Genomic DNA, 27,878 nt, shown 5'->3' with positions numbered 1-27,878 from the left:
AGCGTCTATCTAGATAGCCGCGCTGCTGTGCTCCCGGAAGTCAGCGGTATACTCGCGCCCGGCGCTGTGTGTGCACGAGCACGTATACATGTGCGAGCGCTTCGAGAGACGCAACGTTGCGTGTGCGTTTGTGCGAGCTGTGCGTGTTGAAGCGCTTATATCGTGCTCTACGGGAGCTTGTAGGTTGCTGTTCTTCCCTTGCTTGCTATATAGCTTCCTTCGGTGGCTCGTATTGCACTTTTGTTCTTGTTGCGTGTGAAACACTTTCCGTACCCGGACGGCTTTGCAACAGCCGCGTTCTGCGGAGCGTATCGGCGGCGTGCACTGCACGGGAGATATAGGGTGTGCTGACGTGACGTCACGTGAGCCATTATGATCTATCTGCTCGCTGCGTTCCACCGTGCTTGCCGATGATCGGATGTGGAGATAAAGCGTAGCTTTGCGATGCGTGCTGGCTCCACAACAACATGGCGGCGTCGATAACGTTAGTCGTGACGCCAGAAGGCGTCTGGTCGTGAATTTTTGTTAGTCAAGTTAGCCAGGGGAAAAAAAACGAAGCCTTTAGTCACTTCAGTATAAGCTGCAGGCACACGTTCTTGGTGCGTTCAGGTGTAAGGAACGCGCTGTGTCGAGCTCACGTATGCAGCCTCCTTGTTGAGCTAAGTTGTAAAATTCGTTCGTCGAACATTCTAGCGTGCACAGCAGAACGATCGCCAGCTGGAGAGTTCTATATGTTTGTAGGCTGTTGGTAACGTATTGTTCCAGACGGCTTCACCGGAAGTCCTTTGGGAACTCTGTTTGTAAACGTAGAAAGGATCCCGGCGTTTGGTGTTGGATGTTTTCTTTTTCTTCCTTTATTCATTGAACGTGTAAATCTGTCGGTGTTCGCTGTAGCGCATATGGTTCGTTGTTTATTTTGAATCGTTGTGTGCGTGTATGCGTGACTGACGTGCGTCGAGATTGCGCGTTCTCGAAGACGCCTTTGTGGACGTGTTCGTGTACGTTGCCTGTACGCGTTGCGCGCAACGAAGGCGTCGATCGTGAGCATACAGGGTGGTCCACAGTAAACGGGAACGCCTGAGTGGTTTTCAAGCCGAGATTATCAGTTGCGCAACCTAAAGTTCGGACTCCCCCTCCTTCTGGTTCACGCGCGCATGCATGCTTAGTAGTTTCGGTACTGAAGAACAACTTGAGTCGAGGAAGCTCCCGTGCGCGTTAACTTAAAGTGGCTTCAGTGAGCCCTTAGCAAAAAAATTGGCAGTGGCTTAGTTCGGCTATGCCAGAATATACGTAGCGAAACCTAAGGCATAACATCGTTAGCCTTGGTTAATCTTGCTTGCAAGTCCAGGTTAGTCTGGTTGTCTAGTTATGTTGCGGCGTTTAGCCAGTCGTTCGGCGCGCTGTTCGCCTCTTTCCTGGGCGATTCGTTTCCTGTTCATCTCGTTCCGATGTCGATTCCAGGCCTCCTCCTGCTTATCAGAATCGTCGCCGTCCACACTGCCGCCTCAACTGCGGTTGCGGTGCACGCGAGGTCTCCTTTTCAATCCTCCGACATGTTATCAGGCATGCGACGTAGCTGGCGAAGCGAGCGGAGGCGAATGCAACGACGAGGAACGCGGTGTGACGTCATGTGCCTCCTCGGAGCACCGCCACGGCGAAATCGCAAGTTGGCGGCCAGTAAAGCTTTCGCTTTAAATCTACAAGTCTCGTGTCTGTAGCCTGAGACTTCGGTGCCCATGAACCGGAAATCGAGTCGAAAATATAAGCGGCGGCCTTATCCTGAAGCGAGCGCGTAAAAGGGAGGCAAGAGCATTTAGAAAGTGTAAAATGGAAGCGGCGCGAAATCTTCGTGTGGGAAAGGTATATAGGCTGCGTTATATTACCACTGGCCTCACGGCCGTGCGAGCGGGGGCACCTGCGCGACGTCTGAGTTGTGTAGATCACGAGGCCGTGTAGCTTATACGTACCGCGCCGGCGATGACTCGAGATTGAGGCAGTGCGCCAGACGCGGGAGCTTCGTGACGCGAGGTAAGCGCGCATGTTGCTCTGCCTGACTGGGCTTTCCTTTTTTTTCTTCCTTTTTTTAAAAAGAAAAACTGCTTTACGCCGGACTCCCTGAGTTATCGCTCTGCAGCTCGTGCTGTTATTCGCTTTTGTTTAGAACCCATAACGGACGAAAAACGAAAGAAAGACACTCATATCCAACGCCGTGTTGGAAGCTAAGTGACACATATAGCTTGTTTGACTTATCTTGGGTACTAGGCGCGAACACACACAGAAACAAGGAAGGAGACGGGACAGAGCGCCTGAGATTGAGATTGCCCGTTTGACTTAACGGGGGAGCAGCGGTAGCGGTTAACGAGGTGTAGCACGCGTGGCAGGAAAAAAAAAAGATACTTCGCCTTATCATTTGGCAAGGAAGTGCTGAGGGCTGCAGGGTATGGTCCGAAGTGAATTACAACGCGGTGCGAGAAAGAAGGAAAGCCTTCTCAATCACGTGCCACATCCTCAGAGCAGCCGGTGTGAACAGCACGTAGGCGAACGAGGGAATTAAGCCTCAACCCGGAGTGAACGCTTCGTTAAGTGCTCGTCTCTTCGTCGGGGATTTAACGAGAAACAGCGCACGCCTAAACCCGAGCACGAAGGAATTTTGACCTAATGATTATATGTAACGCTAAAAAAGGGCGTTTTCGTTGATTGATTCGTGGATTTTGGCGGCCCATAATAATGCAGCGAGTTAGTCGGAATTTGAGAGACGTCGTTATTGCGGGAGGTTCCGTATTGATTTTGACCGGCTAACGGTTCACTAACGTACAGGTACTCTTAAGTATACGTACGAGTGTTTCTCGCCTTTCGCTCCCATCGAAATGTGGTCGCAGCGGTCGGTAACCGAACCCGCTACCTCTCCCTCAGCAGCGAAACGCCGCATCACTCACTGAAATCACCGTGACAGTTGACCGGCAAACTCAAACGAATTGATATACGCTCGTGGTACTAACTTCTCGCGCCCCGTCTCAACCCCACGAAAGTTGTGGTCTCGTGTGACAGTTTTATCGGTCACAGTTTTTTGGCTCCGCTATTTACGACCAACACACACACACTTCGTCGGTATTTCCCCAGAGCAGGTGTTCTTAACTGTTGACTTCATTGTTTCCCGTGCGCGGGTCGAACTGCCCAACTGCACATGTCCACGGTATACATTACATAACGCGTGCTGGCTTTATCGGTCAATCATTCGTTCACCGCTCACCTATTTGGCTCACGCACACTCACCGTTGCACTCTGGATTCACCCGGAGGCATTGTGTACATCTATCTATGCACCCGTGGCACTCGGCCAGCGAGCTGCGCCATATCGCGCGCCTGCGCGCAGCCGACGGAAACTAGGGGGACGAGCGTTCGATGCATGCGGGGTCGGATTATGAAATCCCGCGGTTGCGCGGAGAAACTGGCTGAGGGGAATCGAAAGGACTGAGAGAAAAGAAAGAAGCCAGAAAAGACTGGAGCGAAGTGAGACGGTGGTGGGGCTGGGCGCAAAGGCGAGGTCGATCCCGAAGATTCTCCCAGCTGATTTCGCTGTATGCGGAGCGCGGGCGACAGTCGAATGGCGGTCTGTGTCGAGCTGGGGGTCGGCCTTCGCTCCGGATCCAGTTTTTTTTTTCTCTCTCTCTCTTTCCACCGGATCTCTACCGAGTGAATTCGCTCGGTAGCCTGGAGCGTCCCACATTGCTATACCACTGCACGCTTTTACAATTCTTTCCCTTCAGATTTGTACATGGCTAATTATCTGTCTTCTTGCGGTCTTTGCGCGTGTATTCGTGTCTGCTGTATACGGTCTCTGCACTAGTTGGTGTTTCACTTAAGTGAACCAATCTGTTTAGTTCTCCCGCTGTACCATACCACGTTTCGTTTTCTTTTACAGCGTCCACCTTTAGGGTTCGATAATCATATTAACGGATTGATAAAATCACTTTAGGTTTCGATACGTTGTCTGTATCTTTGGTGTCGATCGCTGTCCCAAACCCCGCGGAATCCAGATAATACTAGCGCTCCTGTCAGCCAATCAGCGAGAGCCGATTGCATGATTCACAGATAAAAGGAAGGCACGCCCACTGTGCGCCGCTAATCCTTCCGCGCCGAGGCTTCCATTGAGCCGCGCCGTCGTACAAAGGGCGATTAGAGGCGGATAATGGAGGAACGCTTCTTGTGACCAACACGACGAGTAGCTTTTGATACGGTGCATTTTAATTGGTTATATGGGAGTATAAGAGATTAACGCATTGTTGATTGGTTGTAGTTGGATAAAGGATTCTATACCCTTGGTGACTCTACAGGCAGTTGCCGCCACCCGGCTAACGCTGTCACTTAGTCATTGATTAACTAACGTTCTTCTAGGCTTCAGCTCTATAGGGGTAGCATGCTGTCCAGGAAACACTTCGCGGCCAAGGTTCCCGGGGGATAAAGCAGGCTTTATGTGATTGCCCCCGCGAACGCTACTGTTGCTGACGAATTCATGCAATGTCCCGTTTTTTTACTGAACATTATGTCGTGCAGTACTGACAATTAAACATCCGAAAGTGCCGCCCCTCTTGGCTCTGTGAACGACTTCGTGGATTTGTTACCTGGCTCGAGACGTCTTTTAAAAGGAAGCTGCATGCTTTGCTCGGTCGTCACGAAAGCAACTCAACTTTCTCGTTCAAACACTGTAAGCCTCATTACTTGGCTAGTGTTATTTAACAGTGGTCCGATCGAAGCCATACTTTATACAGTCCGAACAGTGCTCGTGCGCCTCCCAAAGACGGTAGCTACAAGCCTTGCTTACAGGAGCTTGCTTGCTTCTTTCGTAGAACGACAGAAAGCTGAGCTAGTAGGTAAGGATTCATTATGCTACCATTCCTGAGCATGCGCAGATGAGCTTTGTGTCTTCTTTATTTTTTCACCTCAGTGCTCCCTTCAGTTTTGTCCACTTCTCTACTCTTGTGTCCTGTCAGCACGCCTCACTTATTTTTTGCATAATGCTTCTTTCGCTCTTGTCAGACGGGGGGATTTCAAAAGCCACCATCCTCGGCAGCTATCGAGTGGTTTCACCGGCTAAAAAAGAAGAAAAGAGAAAGACATTATCACGTGCGAAGGGCTTCTCGAATGACGAAAGGCCAGCTGTGCGAATCGATAGAAATTCCAACGAACGTGAGGAAGAAGAATGGGTGATACTACTATGGAACAGAGTTGTAAAATGCCAATATCGCCAGGTGCACGGTTGGCGGCGTTGGCGATCGTTATTGGGGCGTGTGTGTGTGTGTGTGTGTGTGTGTGTTCGTATCAATGAAGGCTCGCTGGCCGTCGCGCTTCGCCGCTCCCTACAAGGTCACTAACACTCGGCCAGGCATGGGCGGGCTTCGGACACGGGAAGTGGGGGTGGGCAGTTTGGAAAGACTGAAATTGCGGTGAAAGACGAAGCCAAGCTGCGAGACGCTGGAACTCCTTATACTTAAGTTTGTATGCTTTAAGAAAAAGCTTGATAAAACTTACGTGAACTGCGACAAAAGGACACTTGGTCACAACCGGACAGTCGCATGGCCCGTAGCGAGGTTATGGGTGCATTGTCCCTCGTATACGATTATACACGACTTTCACGAAGCGGTATGTGTGTCTACATCAACATAGCGACCATTCCGAGTGCGATTGTCGCGACGTGCGAGAAACAGTGCACCACGTTCGAGAACGAACGAACGAACGAGTCTCCATACCCCCTTTCTCTCCCTTGTCTCTCTTCCCCTTCTCCCTTCCCCCAGCGTAGGGCAGCCAACCAGACTCTTGACTGGCTAATATCCCGGCCTTCCTTATATCCCCCCCCTCTCTCTCTCTCTCTTGTTTGGATGATTGACTGACGCCATTGAAGAACAGCGGACTGCTAGAATGGCGCTCATTCTGCAGTCTGGGGCCGCGCGAAGTTTGATGATGATGATCAATAATGACCTCAAAGAGTGGCGCATGTCCGCTAAAGGGCATTTGCCGAGCAGACGAGTTTGTCGGCTTGTGCTGATGTAAACAATCTTTTTTCTTGTTTCCATCTTTGCAGGTGTACGATGGAGTCGCTAGGACGGTACCGCCGGCTCTACGGACCCGTTTCCTGAACAGGTGAGTCTTACACGCTGATGGCTTCGCCTATGCGCAAGGTTGGTCTCGTTGCCTTTTCGAAGGCACGAGGCATTACATCACAATAACATGACCAACGTAGATGTTCTTACTGTTAACTGTAGCGGCAAAAGTGGCGTTCTGGTGCTGTTGCATGTATGGGAGTCCCGGCAAGCAGGGGCTTCGGATTAACGTCCTACTCGCAGAGCCAAAACATGATTGAAAGCGCATCCGGTGAACACACTTATGTTCAGCGGAATCAGGTTTAGCCTGTACTTGAACAGCTTGTAAAATTGAAATATTGGAACTCAAGCTGGGATGTAAAGTTGTAGCATTCGTTTACAAGCGTACCGCCAGCGTACGTGTTCTCGAATGAAAGGAAAGGCAAGGTCTGCGTCACTGTATCTGCACTTTGAATCGCGCGTCTTCCGTTACCTTCGGCTACCGAGGCCACGACCTCAACTTGCTATATTAGGTGTGAGCTAACACAAATACAAGAAGTGTCGCGGGAAAAACGACACCTGTTATGTAGTTCTAATTCTGAGGAAGCTTCGTTTCTAAAGCCATATGGCCATGTCTTAGGCCAAAGCCAGGTTTAAGATACGCCTTGCTTTCTATATCCCAGCATTATTCACGGCGTCACAGCGCCCTGGGAGTTACTCGCATAGGCGGTGGTGTGTCGTATATCAATCAGTCCGAGTTGTAGTATTTTGAAAAAGAATGTATAACACGTGGTCTCATTATGCACACTCAATGAGTCAAGGAGTTAGTGGGTCAGACATGGACTTTCGGGTTCATTGTAATCCTTTTTGTGCTCATTCAGGGTCGTCCTTCGTTCTTTTGTGTCGGAACAACAACGATAACAGTATTTACATGTAATCGCTGTCATTCTTGGCAGCATCGACAGATAGTTTTTATCATCGCTCATGTCCCAAGATGCCTCGGGGCCCTCCCGAGATGTTTTGTTGGTTTCTCTCAGTGAGCGACACTTTTCAATCACCGTGGCTCTGCGGCAGTGGATCAGAGGGAAGTTGGGTGAAGCCGCTGTATAGACTTCCAGGAGACGGGCCGAAAATAAGGTGCTTTCTCCGAACTTTTTAAAGAAATGCAAGCAAGAACGAAAGGAATAAAGGAAAATGTCATTAGAGTAGCAGAAGTGCGAAAGCGTGCTTCATTCGCTCGGGTCAAAGAACGGCGTGCGCGCGTGCCATATTGCTGCTAACCCGCTCGTGAACCCGGAAAATTAAAAGAAACAGCACAAAGCAAAGGCCCGCAATGAAAGAGTACAAACGACGCGGCGGCGTCTAGGGGTCGGCCGAGCAAGCTTTCGCGAGGTTTCGCGTGGAAACAGAGAAGAAAAAGAAGAAGAAAGGTGGATCGGTCCCGTGGTGGACGCCATGAAAAAGCGCGTCTGCCACATCTTCGTGTCTGTCGTGGCTTTCTCTTCGGTGACCCTTTCCGCGGGCCGCTGTAGGAGCGTATAGAGTCATTAGCTAAAGACCCACGAAAGAAGGTGAGACGATAGCAGCGCCACCTTGGAAGAAAGAAAGAAAGAAAGAAAGAAAGAAAGAAGACAAGAGAACATCAAGAAACGAGAGCGGGGACGAGACGAGAGTGAAAGCACGGCGGTTACAACTTTCTGCGCGTCGTTTTGTGGCCGACCGCTCTGTCGACCGGAATTCTAGAAAAACCTGGTCGGCCGTCCCGCAGAGTGGGGGGGGGGGGGAGGGGGGGAGTAGCGGGGGCGATGTGTCAGGTCACCGGGGCGACCCCGTGCCGAAAGCGCCTTCTCGAAACGAGTCGGGTACGGAAACGTGTCAAACCGTCCCTGGAAGGAAGTGTAGACGCATGCTGGAGCACCGCGTAGAGATGTGTGGTCAAGTTCCTTTACACTAGCGTCACTCTCCTCTTGCGGGTGTTAACTGAACCCTATAGAAAACCACGCGCGAATCAGCGGCGTCCTACCTCCAGTGGAGCGCACCCTTCTTGGCCGCGCTTGTCCCTATATGCCGGTTGTTGTGACAGGCCCGACGCTGTCCTATGGTGTCAACAAAGGGGACACTTTAACGCTTGACACTCTTTTCCTCGTGTGCACGGGGACGCTGCATGTTGCGGAAGAACTGTCGCAGACGCGCGTCATTGAAGAAAACTAGGCGTGTAGCGTGAGGAAGACATACACAAGGAAGGCAACGCGACCAAAGCTGTACTTGGGCGAAATACGGGAAAGCCGGGTGAGAGCATGGAAAATAGTATTTATTGGGCTTGTCTTGTTGACCTTAATTTATGTGTTCCTCGAGTATGAACCGACTAGACAGGGATCAAGTACTGCAGTGTCACAGTTGACATGCTATTTCTTACGCCCGAAGCTCCAGAACTCGATAGTATAAGACGCGGCACTCGAATCGATGTTTAGTTCTGAATTTTTATGCCCAATGAACGTGATTGTACAATATGGCACTCGAGGCTTACGTACTTAGTTTTGCGCCCGATTGCTGATGAACTTGATAGTACATCGTGATTTTGTTTGCTTAGGAAATGAGTTTTATTCCTGACTGCCCGGGAACATGTTGCACAACATCGCACATGACTCAGGCGTTCAATTTTACTCCTGAGTTCGGATAAATTTTATTGCACAACATGACACCGGATATTCAGTTGTTTAATTTGTACATGTCTGCCGAGGAAATTGTAGCGCAACATGGAAATCTACGTTGAGATGCATAGTTTTTCATCTAACTGCCCATGGATATGATTGCGCAACAAGGCACCAGATGCTCAAGTGCTTGGTTTAGCCACCTGATTGCTGATGAACTTGATTGCACATCATGACAAAACGTGCTCGGATGCTTAGTTTTGCATTTAACTGCTGGTGAAATCGATAGTACAACAGAAATTCGACATTGACCTACGTTGTTTTGCACCTGACTTCCTGTGAACTCGATTGTACTACTCGATTGTACGACGATTACCGATGCTCGCTTTTGCACGTCTCTACGGATAAACTTTACTGTAGAAAATGGAATCCAGTGTTGAGATTATTACTTGTGCACGCTACCGTTGATCAACTTGAGATTATACAGCGTGACGCCTGATGCTGAGATGTTTAGTTTTGCACGAATGCATGAACATGATTGTACGACATGGCACCACATGTTCAAGTGCTTGGTTTTGCACCTGACTGCTGATGAACTTGATTGCACATCATGGCAATAGGTGCTCAGATAGATAGTTTTTCATCTAATTGCTATTGAAATTGATAGTACATGACATCTGACGCTGTGATTGTAAGATTTGCACCTGACTGCTGATGAACTTGCTAGTACATCATGACATCTTGTGCTGAGATGCGGAGTTTTACTCTTCACTGCCCGTGAAAGTGTTTTACGACATTGCACATGACTCAGATGTTCAATTTTGCTTCTCAGTGCGGATAAACTTTATTGTATAACATGGCACCCGATGTTCAGGTGCTTAATTTGAAGGTCTGTACCGAGGAAATTGTAGAGCAACATGGAAAACTATTTTGCGGGGAGTAGTTTCTCATCTAACTGCCCATGAACTTGATTGTACAACACGGCACCACATGTTGAAGTGCTTTGTCTTGCACCTGATTGCTGATGAACTTGATTGCACATCATGACAATACGTGCTCGGATGCTTAGTTTTGCATCTAACTGCTAATGAAATCGATTGTACATGACATTCGACAGTGAGATACTTAGTCTTGCACCTGACTTCCCGTGAACTCGATCGTATTACGATTACCGGTACTCCCTTTTACACGTCACTGCGGATAAACTTTACTGTAGAAAATAGAAGGCAATCTTTAGATTATTATTTGTGCACACTACCGTTGATCAACTTGACAATATACAACGTGGCGCCTGATGCTGACATGCTTAGTTTTGCAGGAATGCTCACGAACGTGATTGTACGGCATGACACCCATTGCTATAGGGTGCCTAGTTTCGCACCTGTACGTGAACTTGATTGTAGAACATATAGTAATCGATGCTCAGATGCTTAGTTTTGCACCTGGCTGCCCGTGGACAGGAGTGTACTGCCAGCATAAATTCGAACAGGAACGTTACCGAAACTACTCCAATGCATCGTTTCGCTTCCAGATTTACCTATACTTGTAACAGAGGTTGAGTTTAATATTCGAATACGTGCACTTCGGACTGCTTCCATGCTTAGAAGCCTTCTTCTAAAGCAGGCTTGTCGTGCGAGCCTAGCACGACAGCTAACGCATTACCACCTTGTTTGGCTCTTAAGTGTTCTCAGAATGGCTTATTGGGTTCTCTCCCGTAATGGCATGTTCGCGTGGACTCCCGGCAAGTGTTTACCGCTTGCCGCTGATTAGCTCTGGAACTTCTCGGATAATCACTCTTCACGACCTTGTCGGGCGATCACAGTGTGATGACTGACCTTGGTGTCTCGTGACCTTGGCGCCCATCTCCTGCTCAAAACAAGAAAAAAAAGAAGAATTGAAAAGACTCTCGCTTTCACCCGCCCTGCTCCTCAGCGCGTTATTCTCTCTCTAGTGGTTCATTTCATCTCACAAAGAGAGCCCGTTCTCTCGCGGTGTCCACACTTGGAGCAACGCGTTGGCCGCCTTCCATCATTTCCTGCGGCGCCGCCGGTCAGCCGAAAAAATGAGAAGGTGGGGAGGGATAGAGAAGTACGGAGGGGGAGGGGGGGCTGAGACGAGGTGTCATCTTTCATTATTACCGCGCACGCGAGAGCGAAGGGGGAAAGAAGGTCTTTGTCCATTTTACACGCTCTGTAGCTGCTGCCCGTTGTGACCCAACCTCTGTGCCAGGCTTCGTCGCGTGCCACTCGCCGCCTATGATTAGCGCTTCTTTGTTTACCAACGCAAGAAAGAGAGAGAGAGAGTGAGGCGCGACGATACGTCGGCGCGCGTCGTCGTCTCCGTGGTTGCGCAACGGCTGTTAACTACGAGACGTGCGTGCCCGCTCGCCGTTTGATGCGTTTGTTTCGCCGTCGCCCGTGAACGACGCCCGAGCGGCGATGCGACGCGGTTTGTCGGTGTGTGTGTGTGTACGTGCCTGTATGTGTGCTTTCGTAGCGTGCGCAGCTGCGTTTGCGCGTGCGTGTGTCTATGTTTGTCTCTGTAGCAGGGAGGTTACGATCTGTAGTGCGTCTAGATTGTTGGAATGTGTTTGTGCGTTGGCGCCGAACTGTGGATAGAAGGGGGCGGAGTTGCATGCTTCCTTTTATAGCGGCCATCGTTCGTATTTCGCTTTCGATGTCTTATTATCCTCAGCGTGCGCGTAAGGGTTGCGCACACGCCGGCTTCGGATTACGAAAGACTCGAGGCTATATGTTGCCTCGTCGGGGATTGATGGACGTAGGAAGCGGAAGGATAATTACGGATAAACGGTGCGAACGACAGCTTGTGTTGTTTCCTACTCATGTTGTGGGACGCATTAAAGCTCGCTATCCCAAGGGCACTCGGCTAACGAGCTTAATATGTGCGCACTACGACAGCGAAGCGCTGTGTTGTATTGTTGATACAACAACCTGCTAAATGTACCGCACAGCGGCAGTAGGCAACCAAAACGGAGCACGTGCTGAAACACACAGATGTGAAGGCGCAAACTACCAGCACTTGCGGTCGTATCAAAAGCGTGTCGTATCACCATAGTTAAGTGGGTAGATTCGGGGCTGCATTGACGCTATGAGCGTCCTCTTTGGAACGGAGCGATGGGTTGCGCCGCCAAGCTCTTGTTACTATATTGCCTAGTGTCCTACGTATGTTAAAAAAATAAAGAAAGAAACACGAAGAATTCTCATCACCAAACTTTCTGAACCTTTATTGGGAACCTTGCTTTCGTGTGCCTAGGTTGTTTGTCGTTTCCTTACTTTTATTCCACCAATCATCCAATCGCCTCTCACTAATCTCTACTGCGCACATGTTTAGTTTCCCCCTGCTCAGGAGGTCAGAGATGCCTAAATTGACCGCAGTGCAGATATTTTCACATGCCAATAAAATATGCTCCATCGTGTGCCTAGCTTTACCGCAGCAAGCACATACTTCTTCTTCCTTCTGGTATCTCGCTTCATAAGTGCGTGTTCTAAGGCATCCTGATCTCTCTTCGAAAAGTGATGAGCTTCCCTTTGAGTTATCACAAATTGTTTCTTTCCTGATTTCGTTTTTTCCTCTTAAGTAGTTACTCATGGCAGGTTTCTTTTCCATATCCGCCACCCATGAGATTATTTCAGCCTTGACTTTCCGCTTCACATGCTTTGTTGCCATGTTGCTCACCACACAGGTCGCATACTTGCTGGTAAGCTTGCTAGTTCATTTGCTCCACCATGAATCAATGTTTTTCCTGTACAAATACCTGAACACTCTCCCGGCCCATTTACTTTCTGCCACCTTCCTGAGTCGTTCTTCGTGATTAAATTTCACTGCGAGCTTCCCTCGCTTCAAAACTTGTCCAGGCCATTTCACCGTGCACAGCTATATCTGTAGTCTTCCCGTGAGCGGCGAATGTGAGGCGTCCCACTGAAAGAGCCTTGTGTGCGCAATCTAGCGAAGCACACTGATGGGACACACGAAGTGTGTCATTACTGAATGTTGGAGAGAGAACCTTGCGACGGATGTATACCGCAACTATATCGCTCGCGGCTGACATTTGGACTGCTCTGTTGCAGGAAGGGGATATCCTACAGGCTTCATGCTGTCCAAGGCATTTCGTTACAACGGTCTGACCGCGGGCCCAGTGCTTTACGATAGCCCGTGAGTCTCCGACTAGTCTACCACTCGCCTCAGCCTTTGATAACACACACTCAATGCCAGTGCGTGTAAGCTTACGATCAAACTGACGCGTCACTACAGCGGAATGTGTGGTTGACGCGGGTTTAGGTTTACTGTACCTCGCTTCAGTTTATCGACGGCCGTTCCCGGTCCTCCAATTACCGTTCGCAACGCGGCCACCGCGGAGCAGGGACTCAAACCCGAGGCCTCGAGTAGAAAGAATTTCAGGGACCAGTGCGGAGTGTCGTGGCCATTCTGGCTTTGACGATAATACGCCTGGCGGTTGCTGCTATCCTTGCGATTGTAGTGCGATGACATCGAGCAAAAAAAAAAAAAATGATCATCGCGCAGCGGTGTCTACTGCCAACTTACTCGGCTCCACGTAGCGAATGCGTGCGATCCGCGCTGCCCACGTGCTTGGCGTGCAAGCCGTATAGAGACCTGCTCCAGCTGATGACGTCATGCATACTGCGGCCTACCGTTGCCTATACGGAGAACCAGCTGGTCCTGGCAGGTGCGTGATTTTATTGGTACTGAGCCTTTTATTGCCGTATAGAGGTCAAGAAAAAAAAAATGCTTAGAAGCAGATTACTGCGGCCGCGAATGAAGTGGCTGGACGAGAAATAACGGCAGCGCTTAGTTATACACCTGGTTTGGTCCGGTTAATCTTTAATGCATATGGCGGTGAATATCTAGCCGTATTCTGGCGTCGCGTGGGCGCTTTCACCCAGAGGAGGGGGGGGGGGGGGGGGGGGGGTTGCGCGAGTCGCGTCTCCACGATCGTGAGCCGGAAGTGCCATCCGCGGGACCCCGGCGGTAAGCGGAAAGGAAGAAAGGACGACACAACGAACGCTCTTTTCCCCGTCGACACACACTGCGTGAAGAGTCGAGCCGTGACGTAACTTCGTGGCGCTCGAGTGCGCGCGCTTTCCTCGCGACCTCCATAATCGACGGCGTATAAAAATAAGAGCAGCGGTGGTCGCTGTGGCATATCCCATCGGCCGCGATATATATATATATATATATATATATATATATAATATAAAAGTACCGCGTCGCCAAATGATGGATGATCGCGATCGAGTCCCGTACATGTGTTGGCTCGGCACAGTCCGCGGTGGACGCAGGAAAGCGGTGATCAATCAGGTGATCCACGGCGGCGTCCGTTCGCAGGACAGTTCGGACAACAGCAACATAGGCAGTCATACATAGGCTTTCGCCCATCGCAAGGTGCCCATAGATTTTGGATGCACCGCTGTCGGAAATGAGTGCAGGAGGCATAATTGCATTGGTGCGTCGCTATTGCGAGGAATGACTCTGTTTTGTGCCTTTGAAGGTGTATTAGAGCGATGATTACGAAGTTAAACTGCACTAATGAATTACACTTCTGCGACAGCCATATGTTCAGGCGTTCCTCGAGCGAAGGCTTGTATAGAAGCCAGAAATGACTCGAAAACGAAACGAAAGTTGCGACGTACACCTCCCTGAAATTCTCGCACCAGTTCGTCGTGACGTCATGGGTTTTGAAAGCGTTTACTCGGGTCCATTTGATTGCTTGGTAAGTAACGACTAGACTGCATTCGAATAAGCGCCCTATATGACTCAACCTATACAACAAGCTTCGAGAACTTCGTTCGCGCCACAAATGCTCAAATGCTCGGAAGATACTCTGAAATGAATGACGTCACAATTATGGAGCGCACCACTGAAGCATCGGTGTGAAATTAAGTAAAAAGGAAGCTTGGCCTTTGTTTTATCCGGTTACGATTAACACTCTATTGTCACACGAAAGTAAATAGTTTTAAAATGTGCGCGCGTAACCTGTCTCAAGTGATTCAATATGTCGTCCGTAGAGTGTCCCTTTACCCCTATTGTCTTTACAAGCCACTACTTGCGAAATGGTTTTAGAAGTACAGTAACACGGAGGATATTCCCCTGTACTTTCCACCCAGGACGTTCCCTTTTCACCGTCACGACCCACTCGATTTTCCCCATTTACTCAGGACTTTTCCCTTTGCCCAGTGCAGAGTGGCAGGCTAGAGTTAGATCAATGGCTTGGCCGACCTCTCTGCCTTTCATGAATTACTCTCTCTCTTCTCTCTCTCTCCCTCTCTGTCTTGAGCACACCGCACCGGCGAATGCTACACCTGTAAGAAATACTAAAGCGAACGAGCGAGCCGAGCCGTTGAGACTGAATAACCGTCGTTACGCAGATTTCTTATTTACGCGTGGAAAAAATACTTCCACCGGCGTCGTGGGTGAGCATACCTGGCGCGGCAGTGGCGTTTACGGCGGCTGTTTGTGGTCAGAAAGGCGACACCCCTGTAAGCTCGATTTCACCTCATATCGAGGTCTCACGATCGGTCCTCCGGGGACGGCGGCTACGTACGTATGCACAGCGGCGTGCAATGCGTCGGCGGCGGCGCCGTGGCCAGGGCGTTGGCGTGACAAGGCTGCCTGCTGCGGCCGCCATACCACAGCGACCGGCGGCTGCTGCCGTGACTGCCGTGCACATGCATACCTTTATTCGGCACAGTTGCTGTTACATACCTTGATTCGGCATAGTTGCTGTTACATGCCTTTATTCGGCACAGTTGCTGTTACATACCTTTATTCGGCACAGTTGCTGTTACATCTCTTTATTCGGTACAATTGCTGTTACATACCTTTATTCGGCACAGTTACTGTTACATACCTCTATTCGGCACAGTTACTGTCGTCGTCGTCGTCGAACGTTGTGTACCTATTTTGGCGGGGGCTCGAGAAAGAAGGGAAACGCCCTTGTCGGTTATATTGATACTCTTTTCTGTGTACTCCGTAGGGTGGCAAAACGGCGGAGAGAGAGAGAGAGAGAGAGAGAGAGAGAGAGAGGGAGGGAGCTACGCGGAGCGGAATCTGGTACGACAGATTAGGCTGCGCTAGAACGCGACTCCCGTTGAAGTTACCGTAGCCTCAGTGTAGATTCATCGTCGTCGTTAATCTCCTGAGAGACACCTGACTCAGGTCAAATGCTTTAAATCAGTTTGTATACAGGTTGCGCGTGTCGTGGTGTGTTTTGTGCGTGTTGGGTGAAAAGTGTCACGCGCGCTCTCATCTTGCTCATCCGCTTCGTTTCTCATTATTCCTATCTGGAGTAGCGTGTCGCGTACGCGGCATGGTAAAAGCACTTAGAGGATTTATTATAGAGAGCTTCTCTTTCTCGTCGTTATCGGCTTACGTGCGTCCGCAGGACGGAACACGTCTCTTTAGGCTGACCCAGGTCCCAAAATTATAAATGTAGCAGCGAAATTTCGCGTTACTGCCAAGTGCTAACCAACCTAATCTACAGGTGTTAAAGTAGCCGAGTGATTAGCCAGATGTGGCTGCACGGTAGCGAGACCGCACTCAATTTGCATTAGCTTGCGCAATTCGAAATCATCATGAGCCATGTACGCGGGGCCGCCGCAGTATGGAACGTTCTCCAGCCGACACATAAGGTATATGCGGTTGTTTGTTGCGCCCGCAGTTTGCCGTGCTCAGAGGGTTCGACGGCACTTACCATGCGATGGGCTCATTGTCCAAGACTTTGGACTTAGGATTAGGACCCAGGACCTACGATTGACCCGGGAAGAATTAAAGCCGTGGATCGGGTCGGGGGGGCGCCTGTGTTTCCCACCCACTCCGAGCAGAGATCGTTGCTTTGGCACGCAAGAAACCTCAGGATTCGATTTAGCTCACATATGCCTAGGTTTAGTAAATAGAGTTACTCAAGATAATTTAACGGGGCGGGCGGCCGCCTCCGTGTCCCAGTCGTTGCTACGGATCACTCGAAGAATGCTGTTTCCGCGTTTTTCCTTCGTTTGTTTCCGCATGTATGCGGTTGTGCGAGTGGGTTTCGTGCAGTGGAACACCAGCTATTATGATATCCCAGCATTGCATCGCCTCTGCAAACTCTCGGCAACAACCGTTTGCTCGGCGGTCGGTCTAATTTTGACCTAGCCGATCAGTAAGATAAATCACCCTTTGACACGTTTGTTGCGCAGAAAGCGGCCGTGAGTTCTATCTTCGAAGACATTCCTTCTTTCTTTTTCTTTCTTTCTTTTCTTTTTAGTCCAAACACTTCCTATTGTGTTGTAGTTTTGTACTGATGGCTTTGTTCGGCCGCTGCGATATAGGAATAGCCTTGGCGCCGTGGCGTGGGAAGCGAAAACGCGTGTGTGCTTCCTAAGCGCTTGCGCGCGGGGCGTTCACAATCGAAAAGCGCCCTTCCTTCTATAAATAAGGACCATTGCCGCGAAGCATGTACTACACTATTGAGAGTGAATGGAGCGCTTCGAAACGACCCGTCTGTGGTACGAGCAGGGCCCGACGTGCTCTGTGCAGGGAGTTTGTGAAAGGCACATTGGCGACCTGCTGCGCCGCTGATCGTTGGCTGTGCCGTTCTGGTGCCGATCACGAAGTCCCGAGTTCGAATCCCGCGACGACCATACCTTCCGGCACTGCCGGAATGCAGACGCTCTCGCGCAACTTATAGGTTCGTGCAGATGCAGGTTTACGAACCCCCAGGTGGTCAGAAGTCAGCCCTGAGCCCTTCACCGCATGGTTTTCTCATAGCCATCTTCGTTGTCTTGGGACCTTAAACCACGTCAGTCCATCGAATGACGTATTGCTATTCCGTTTCACTACAGTTTTCCCAACTTGAGCGGCCCCTGTTTCAGGGCAGCGGCTCAAGTGGAAAAACAAAATAAGTAGCTCGAATGAAAGCTACCGTCAACGAGTGTGGAAAAGATGGCCTTAGTTTGAGGATTTGGTTACTCATGGCCTTCAGTAGTAGCGCAGACAACAGGGGAAAAACAGTGATTAAGACACACTGTTCGTGTCTATAGTCGGTGGCAATTTAAGAATGCGGTACAAGCTCCAGCCACAAGAACGCCGTGCAACTTGCCCTTCCACTGTGAAAGAAAGCCGAGACAGCTGGAGTCAACTCACAGCTTAATGACTTTGCTCTGCTAATGTAAATGTCAAGTTAATTGGAGAATGAAAGCTCGTTGTCTCAAGCTAAAATGTTACCTTTGGCTGAACACAGACGTCAGAAAAAATAAAAGTTGTCAAGGCGTTCAGGTTTCATCCAAAAATCAGTCATACAAACTGGATCTGTACGGAGAAAATGGCCGTTCTAGAAACGCAAAATCGCGTGACGTCACACAAGTCAGCGAATCTAATTGGCGGGAACATCTATGCGATTTGTGTTTGTGTTGGGATAGCGTATACTTAAATTTAACGTTTTATTCTTAGGTTGTCACCGACTAGAGTGGGTTTTCTTTTTCCCATCCTTGTGGGCGTTATTTCTCAAAAGCCACGAACAGAAAGCTGGGGAACGTGCAACGAGCGATCAGGAAAACGATATGCGTAACGTTGGGAGGGTTCTCTTAACTCAGTAGTCAGAACAGGGGCTTAATTACTTCATTAATCTCTTGCGCATCCGCATATTGGACAACGTGTATTTCTTAGCTTATTGTACCATAACATAATCACCCGCCACCTACATTTCCCTGTATTTCCCACTTCCCCTTTCCCCAGTGAGGAGTAGCAGGCTAGAGACACGCTCTCCAGGCCGACCTCTCCTACGTTCTCTTCATTAAAATCTCCTCCTCCTCCTCTTAATTACGCTGCTGCCATATTGGGGATGAGGATCATGATGACGCAGCTACGGATACTCAGGCCGTAAAGGAGGGGGGGGAGGCAGAAGGAAAAAAAGGAAACAAACACATACTCTGGTGCAGCGCGTCGTCTTTGCGACATCGGCGTTCTTTCGCTGACGGAAACTTCAGCGTGTCCTTAACTTTTTTACCGTTTACGGGTTACCGGGCTACCGGAGCCGTGGGTGCGGCAGCAGCAACGCTGGTAGCGACTTGCTACATCAGCGTTGTTTCGCTAACGGAGATGCTTTAGCGTGTCCGTAATTTCCTTACCGTTTACGGGTTACCGGGCTACCGGAGCCGTGGGTGCGGCAGCAGCAACGCTGGTAGCGACTTGCTACATCAGCGTTGTTTCGCTAACGGAGATGCTTTAGCGTGTCCGTAATTTCCTTACCGTGTACGGGTTACCGGGCTACCGGAGCCGTGGGTGCGGCAGCAGCAACGCTGGTAGCGACTTGCTACATCAGCGTTGTTTCGCTAACGGAGATGTTTTAGCGTGTCCGTAATTTCCTTACCGTTTACAGGTTACCGGGCTACCGGAGCCGTAGGTGCGGCAGCAGCAACGCTGGTAGCGACTTGCCACATCAGCGTCGTTTCGCTAACGGAGAGTTTGAGCGTGTCCGTAACTTTCTTACTGTTTACGGGTTACCGGGCTACCGGATCCGTAGGAGCGACAGCAGCAACGCTAATAGCGACTTGCGACATTAGCGTTGTTTGGCTGACGGAAAGGTTTAGCGTGCCCGTAACTTCTTTACCGTTAGGGTTACCGGCTACTGGAGCCGTAGGTACTACAGCAGTAACGCTGGTTGCGGCATCTTATGCCTCTTTGTCGAACTACAATGCGTTTGGTAGATTTATTGTGTCGCGTGAATGTTTTCGTCCAAGGACAATCATGAAAGGACTGCATGTTAAAGATGATGACACTACTAACGCTTTACACCAGCAATTAAGCAGAATATGGCAGATGGCAGATGGCATCAGTATAAGCTTTCCATGCTTTGCGGTTAAACTGCGTCGCCCGCACCTGGGAGCCACACAAGGCCTACCTGCCCTAACTTCCTACCCGGCAGTGGCAAATAAAATTGTTTCTCTCTCTCTCTCTCTCTCTCTCTCTCTCTCTCTCTCGCGTCGCAATACCTTTCTGTCAGCGTCGTTGGTGCAATATATCTCTCCGGTAACTCGGGACGCCAGATATAATAATACGTTTACGGACAACGTAAAACTCTCTTAACAGCGAAGTCTAACCGTGCCACATTTCCGTGTAGACCGTGCGGTAATACGGTAATCCTCTGCCCGGTGCTTACTTACTCCTCTTCGCCGGACGGTAAAATACTTTCTTTTGCACAGTCAGTATATCTGCCTTGGCCTAAGGTAATGCAGCGAGCCTTACGACCCTCTTAACATTCGCATGAGAACGTCTCCTGGACGGGCGTCTCGTAAACGTCGTGCGTAATCCTCCGTGCCCGTTGATTGCCGTTGCGCCGGCTGCCAAACTGCTTCGCGCGCTGTTCGCGCCGGAAAGCAAGTTGCACGGCGTTTCTTCCTCCGTGGTGGCTCCCATTTGCTGCGCGGACACGCGGGGTTCCGTGGGTGTGTACCGTGCACGCATGCATGCTGCTGCTGCTGCTGCTGCTGCTGCTGCATGCGCCGGCTTCGGGCGGCCGGTATGGGCAGGCGAAGGCGCCCAGCTGTTTTCTCTCGGCCGGCGGCGCACGTAACCTACATACACGCGCACGCGCGACCATCGGGCGAAGGAGCCCCCCCGGCCGCCTTGCGATTGGAAAAGCCCACGCAACCGCAGTGGCCTGTACCCCCCCTGCTGGGTCTGCTCCAACGGGTCCGCCAGTCGAGAACACCTGTGCTTCGGCGGAGTTTCTTGCTGTTTCGTTTCGAAAAGTTTCCTTCCTTCCTTCCTTCCTTCCTTCCTTTCTTTCTTTCTTTCTTTCTTTCTTTCTTTCTTTCTTTCTTTCTAAACCCCGTCCCACCATGCAACTGCGTGCAATTCAGCGAATTTTCTTCTGAGGGAATCACGTATAGGGCCCGTATTCGCATAAAAGTGGTTACGATAGGAATTTCCGTAAGAGCAAATGCCAGCCAATCGTGATGCTGAAAATGATACCAGCGAAGGTGACCGAAGATTGTGTGCCTTACGCTCGAGCATCGGGAGCCGGTTGCGTCTTCCAGCAGAAGGAGGAGAGGACACAGGTTGCCCGTTGTAGCCTGCTACAGCTTCCGTGATCAAGCTTCATCTTCCGCACATGTCCGTGTCGCGCGAAGGCCAATCAGAAGCGGCCAGTGAAAGGAGCGCTTCTTTTCTAGCATTTACCTCCTTCTAGAGTTTCTTCGTCATTCTACGAATGTCGTACCTGAGCGCTAATTAACACAAAGTGCCCTTAGGAAGTGTCCTGTGTGTGTGCGAAGCGTTTTAGCGCTAACTCCCTTCGGCGCATCTACAATACCAGTTATCTCATCAGTTAGTCATTCTCAAAGGTTTGTACTAACAATTATCATAATTTTCCTCATTACCGTTATCATCATCATCGCCATCAGCCTATTTAGGTCCACTGCAGGATGAAGGCCATTCCCTGCGAGCTCCAATTAAAACTGTCTTGCGTCAGCTGACTCCAACTTATGCCTGCAACACCACAATACTGATAAAACACAATGCGATAGAATGACTATATGTACTGATTATATCAAGTTTGTTTTCTGGATGTCAGCTGCCGCTGTTCACAGGAGAGTGCCTCTCATATACTTTCGCAACCACATATTTTTTTTTTTTTTGCGCGGAGGTTTTCTTTCTTTGATCCGGGTCACCTGTTATTAAGCTTTTTCTCTTCTTTTTCTTCTTTTCGAATGTGTAACTTGAGTAACTTTTGTTTAGCCGCGTGTATTTTCTTAATTAATATTTTGTGTGCATTCACCTCGTGATAAAACAAAAAACGTGTTGTGAGGCAGGACTTGGCAAGTACAAAGTGATCGGGGCCTCTTCGGCGTTCGTGTTGTCCACTTCTCCTGCGTCCGTGTCTGCACGCCTTGCCCATTCTTTGCATTATGCCCCCTTTAAGGTCTGTCCAGCGTTGCTGAACGACATATTTTAAAGCGAATGCTTCTTTCTCAAAGTGCGCGAAGCCGTTTGAAGTCAGCGGGACTAGACTTAGCCGAATCCACGTACTGCCCCGTCCTTCCCAAGATGGCCGAACATCCGTACTCGCAGCTCGCGCAGACACCAGCGCCAGAATTTCACCTAGCGTGCTTTACAGGAAACTCTAAGGTGTTCTAGGCCGCGTTTGTCAGGCAGCTCCCCGATGAAGCCACAGTGACGTGGCGCGGCGGAGTCTCGAAGCGACCTTGTCTCGGCCGTGGTGGTTGTCTCGCGATGTGTGGGTGGGGCGCTGAAGAAGGCCCGTAGGGGTTAAGTATACCGAGGGGCGGGTGGGACCCCTCGAAACCGAAGGTCGACGCGCCGTGTGCCCATGCAACATTGTCGCACTCGAGCAGCTCGGTGAGAAATAAGTGCTGTCCGAATCAACGCCCCAGCGATGGCTGCCTCTCTGAGTTGGGTGGTACAAGGCTGTATACTTTTGTTAGCTGGGTGTGCCGGAAGCCCATACACGCGCTGGATCGAGGCATGGAAAAAAAAAGCGTTTAACAAGCTACGTGTCGTTCCGCAGACTTTCGAACTCTTGAGAAAAGTTGGTGCAGCCTTTGCGGCTTTGTTATCTTGTCACCAAAGAATAATCGTATTCTGTGTCGCGTGCTTGTTGACTTTCTCTGACGCGGCGCGCCCGATATTTTCATGCACCTGTCAGCGTGACGCACACTTCAAGGCAGCAAAGTGGCGAGGAGGAGAGTGTTAAAGAAAGTGAACGCATCCAAGACGAAATATTCTTTCGGGACAGGATAAGCTCCAAAGGGTGTAAAGTTTCTTCAGAGTGCAAAGCCTTTCGACACGATTTTGCCTTAGTGAATGTTTCCTTGTATCTACTGTTCTCTGCCGCTTTGTGTTCCAAGGATCTGAAGGGATGAATGACACCATAGCATGGTTTACTGGCTGTGTCTTGTCGAGCGTGTAATATGAAGGTAGAATGGGCATTGGGGATGCGAAAATGTATAGTTCTGCGTGTATCATTACATAGGCAGTCCCATTCAGGTATCAGATGTGTTAGTGAACAGACGGTTCTTGTGTGATGTGTTGAACCGTCCTTACACGAGGAATCGCGAAGGAGCGTTTTAAGAAGGAACAGAACCGGTGCGCTTACGGTTGGGGTGCTGCTGGCGAAGCCGACTTTAGATAGTAACCCATGTAAGAGTGGCAGGTTTACGCACACCAAGGCAACAACACGATTGTCAAAATGCCCGTCCTTGTAAACGGTACTCCGAACCTGTTCTGAAGTCTTCAGTCGAATAAAATAGTGTTTCCGCATTCTTGATCATATCTTGGGCCAAGTTCAACGAAAGTCGCACCTTTAGTGCTCCGCGATTCTCGTTATGACACAGAGCTCTTCAACAAACTGGCATAGACAGTGGCGCTACATTTTCCCGCTAGTTAACATTTTAATCAACACAAGTTTGTGAACTCGTGGCCGTACAGTATTTGGCATCTGTTGCGCAATCAAAATTATGCGGAGCAATGTCAGTGAAACGCATTAAACGAAAGGAAATTGATCGACTACATATACTGACCTTATGTAGTCTCCAGGAGTCAGCCCTGTTGATCACCAAAACAAGATGTGGCTGCGATAACTTCCAAACGAAGTAAAAAAATGCTTTGATCTATACACATCCTGTAGATGTTCTGCAGATGTGACGGTTTCTTTTCTTTCTACTGCCCGTTTGACTAGGAATGGGTCGCGCGGCCGTCGCCTGGAGACCGCGCGACATACTGCGGTGGGCTGTGGCGCTCCAATGGCGGTTGTCACTGTTGCTGACGCTCTAGCTGTAAGTGACGGCTGAAGCTATGTATAATTCACTGCACAGGTGTGTAGACTGGTTCTAGCGCTGCCACAAAACAAGTAATCGGTGACAAAGCCAAGGTACACTTGCCGGAGGAAGATATTCGCCAGTACTCTATACTCGTGGGTTCCATTTAACAGTGGACCGCACTGCACATGTCCCCAAATCCTTGGGACAGACTCAAAACGCAAAACTATCTACTAGAATATGGTCGAAAATATGTAGTCTCTGTTAATTCGTTTTAATTGAAAGGGAAGCACAGGCTTTCCAACTGAGCAGAGTGTGCAGTTTCGTTTCTGTAAGCGAAAAACCGACTCCGGCTCCATAAATTGAATCGATTCGTTTTTTGGTGGGAAAAGACCAGGCCTTCCGTGTCCCGACAGCTTTAACGGTACACCCGGCCATCGCTCGTTTCTATTGCGTCTTTTTTTTTTTTATTGTCTGTCGACTCCGCAGGCTGCAAGTCTCGCAGGTCTCGAAGAACACTCCGACGGTTATTGTGTGCGTTTGGCCAAGTAAAAGAGAAAACGAAACGACCAGTCTTGGCCTTCTTCTTCCGCGTAGTCCTTTCGACCCACGCTTGCTTCGAAGGCGACCGCGCGAGCTCCTCCTTCGCCCTCGCTTTCTCAGCGCCGTTGTTGCCAGGTCTTTTATAAAACTCACTCGCCGCCCGTACTCGGAGCGGCCAGTAATCCACAATGGCATGAGCAACACCTCAGTCCACTCCGACGCCGCTGTCGCTATAGCTCTTAAGCCGCTCCCCATCCGTAAAGTTGGTGGGCGTGTCCGACGGCCTCTCTCTTCCGCGCCACATCATTTTCCACCTCGCGTTCGCGCAAATACAAACACAAAGTGTATTGGCCTTTCACTTTGTTTTCTCGCTCTCCGTCGGTTCTCTTCGTAGTGGATCAAGCCCGCCGAGCAATCGCGACTTGAGAGGAAAGCCTCTGGTGGCCCCCGCTGTACTTGCTTTCTTGCTTCATCGCTCTTATCTGGTGGAAACTTTTCACTGGACAGGCGCACAGAAGCAGAACAAAGACGCGCGCACACACACACACGCACACGCACACGCTCATTCACTCACTCACTCACTCACTCACTCACTCACTCACTCACTCACTCACTCACTCACTCACTCACTCACTCACTCGCTCACTCACTCGCTCACTCACTCGCTCACTCACTCACTCACTTTCTCTCTCTCTCTCACGCACACACGCACACAGTTTCTCTCTCTCACACTCATCCTCACTCACTCAATTGCAGTGCCTGAAAAATTTCACTGGACAGGCGCACAGAAGCAGAGCAAAGACGCGCGCGCACACACACGCACACGCTCACTCACTCACTCACTCACTCACTCACTCACTCACTCACTTACTCACTCACTCACTCACTCACTCACTCACTCACTCACTCACTCACTCACTCACTCGCTCACTCACTCGCTCACTCATTCATTCACTCATTCATTCACTCATTCATTCACTCACTCACTCACTCACTCACTCACTCACTCACTCTCTCTCTCTCTCTCTCTCACGCACACACACACACACACAGTTTCTCTCTCTCACACTCATCCTCACTCACTCACTTGCATGTGCAGAGATGCGTGAACGCAAACTGATGCCTGCTAAAGTGCGATGACAGAGCAGGGGACACACATACCAAACACTGAAAAAATACGCGATTCCACGTTCGCGCAGGCGCAGAAACATAGGCCCACGTTCGCGGGCGCACATCGAACTAGGCGAAGGCACACGGGTGCGCGAATAAAAGCTTCCGCTATAACGTTTCTACGTAGCTCTGCAGCCAGCAGGCGGGCGCACTTCGCTGCCGCCTCGTCGGTCCAGAGCCTGGGCCAGATCCATCTTTCCATCTGATCTGGCAGCGAGCGGTCCGGTCTGCCGGGACGGCCGCGCGGCGTGTGGGGCGTTCGCTTTTCTCCCAGGGGTCACCGTCCAAGGCCGGGCACGCCCCCTGCTTTTTTTCTTCGCACGTTGGTTTATAACGGGTCTTTGTCGTCACAGTCGACCGCCTGCATGTTGCGCTCTGGCGACTGGTCTCTCTCTCTCTCTCGAAGACTGCACGGCTTTTGTGTTGCGTGCATATGGCCATGTCGAATTTATTTCTTCAATCCACCCGCGGCCAGGGTTTTAAAGTCGCCCCCCCCCCCCCTCGACCCCGAAATCGGCCGGCTTGGTCGAGAGTTCTGCGAATGGTTTCGGGCAAGACGAGTTTGCGATGAAGAGATTAAGGCAAAAATGCGACCGTAGCGCGTTTCGTTAACCGCTGACGCCTTTGTGTTGGTTAACCTTTCGCCTCTTCGTTAGGAGCGTGCAGAAATGAAAGATCGCTTGAACCGCCCTCGTCGTGATCCAACCGGGTTTTTCACAACTCGGCATGCATACTCGGCGTCCTTTCTTTCAGCGCTTATAGTTTGGCGTCACGAAAAGGAGCGCTCCTGTCTGATTGATCGGTGTGGCTGTACAAGTCCAGAGGCAAGGCATGGGACTTTGTGAAAGGAATGGTGACCGAGGGCTTTGGGGCGTCTGTTCTGAAAACTGGCAAATTCGGCCATGTTTTTCAGATTCTGAAATGTCGGCATTCTGAGTCAATCAGAGAAGGTCATTAGCCGTTCCGTGAACGAATGAGGGCTGACAAGACGGCGCATTCGACAACATGGCGGAAATTCTAGAGCGTCCCGATAGGGGGCACCACGGGTCGGCTTTTTCACATTGGACTTGGTCAACGTGTCCTGAACCTTTCGCGATGTCTGAATACGCGAGCGATTTTGCAGTCCCTGCACGGAGCTCGATTTCTCCAGGTGATACCGACGGCGACTTCGGACAGCTTTTTCGTCCCCGGAAACAGTGCCTCATTTGCAAAGTAGCGCTCGGGATAAAGTGATGCACATGTTTTCTTTTGTTCATTGCAAGGCTGACCTAAAGAAAAGAAAACGAACAAACAACCGACCAACCAACCAAACAAACAAACAATCTCAGCTGACTTGAGCGATTCCTCCAGCTCCGAGCTCATTTCTGCAAAAACGGGAGGCTTTCAGAATGGAGGTTGCGGTGGTGTCCGTGGCGATGAAACGTCAGTAAAACCGTGGCACTTCCTGGCTCACTACATGTGGTCTTCCGGGATAAGATGGCTGTTCTTTGACTCGAGCGTACGCGACCAATTTCTCAATAAAATTTTAAAAAGAAAAGCTTCCTTACGATTCGCTGAACGTCGTCTTCATTCGGCACAATATTGTATATACCGTGGCCTCCAAAACACATCTGCGGAGACCGCCACTACCAGAGTCTCCGTGGTCTTTTCACAAACGCCCGCACAAGCCCCCCCCCCCCCCCTTCCCCTCCTCCCGCACAATTTGCTAGGCACTGACGCTACGCGACAACTAATTGGTTAGCGCGTCAGGCTCCTAACTGCACACGGTCATGAGTTTGATGACTATAGTGTGCGCGTACAGAAAGCTGCGTTTTTATCTTTTGTCATACTGTGAGGACGAAACTGAGTACATGGAGGCTGTCTGACAATGACGGCATGGCGATGGGATCACGGCGTTGAGGAAAGGGAGGAACGGATTGACGGAGCTGTTTCAATGTAGCGGGTGTTCGGATGCAGGAATGGCGTAGAACCCGTGACGTATATTTGGAGGGCTGGCAGTGTTGTACATTTATCTCCGGGAAATGCGCGTGTATGTCGCGCTTGTACGCCTTCCTCTGCGGAATTCAGACCCACTTTTCTGCGCGTCTACCGTTCACTTTCCGTTGGCGCGGCGCTTATTATGCTGCAGGTGCTTCGAGGAGGGGAAATGCGTAGCTATAGAATAGAACGAAAAGCACCGAACCAACAACAAAATGCTACAGCAACAAGAACAACGATAACGCAGATCTCTTCCTGCTGACAGCGACAGCTGGCGAAGTCGCCGTCACCGGAAAGTTGCGGAGGGCGAAGATCGACGAGAGACCGTGCTTACTTATCCCGTAACGGTTACTCTCGTCGTCTCCCGCTGCCCACAACAGGTCGTCTGACATCACCGCGGGAATGCAGACGGATGCCGAAGGAAGGCGGCGGTGACGTAACGGACCAGCGACTAAGAAAGAAGCCAGCGGAGAAGTCAGCAACAGCCTTCACCTTGGCACCGGCGGCTAGAAGACTATATAGAAGACAGCAACACGTTACCCCCCCCCCCCCCCCCACATCCCCCTCCTTTTCCGGGCCCCTGCCAGGTTGCAACGTGCCAAACCGGCGCCTCTTCGCCAACAAACAACGCAGTGACGCCGCATGTTCTGCTTCCCGCCTGGCGTCCCT

General features: G+C 50.4%; 1 protein-coding gene across 1 annotated transcript in view; it reads left to right on the top strand.

The window, feature by feature from the left end:
- Positions 1-27,878, top strand: part of LOC126527414 (uncharacterized) — a 157,841-nt gene that overhangs the window by 89,149 nt on the left and 40,814 nt on the right. The window contains exon 2 of the mRNA XM_050175232.3: positions 6,079-6,137. The gene's annotated coding sequence lies outside the window, so the exon portion shown is untranslated. The remainder of the gene's footprint in view (positions 1-6,078; positions 6,138-27,878) is intronic.

Source organism: Dermacentor andersoni, chromosome 9 (genome assembly GCF_023375885.2).
Source record: "Dermacentor andersoni chromosome 9, qqDerAnde1_hic_scaffold, whole genome shotgun sequence".
NCBI lineage: Eukaryota > Metazoa > Arthropoda > Arachnida > Ixodida > Ixodidae > Dermacentor > Dermacentor andersoni.
Note: the sequence above shows the minus strand (reverse complement) of the source record. Positions and strands in the feature narration are given on the sequence as shown.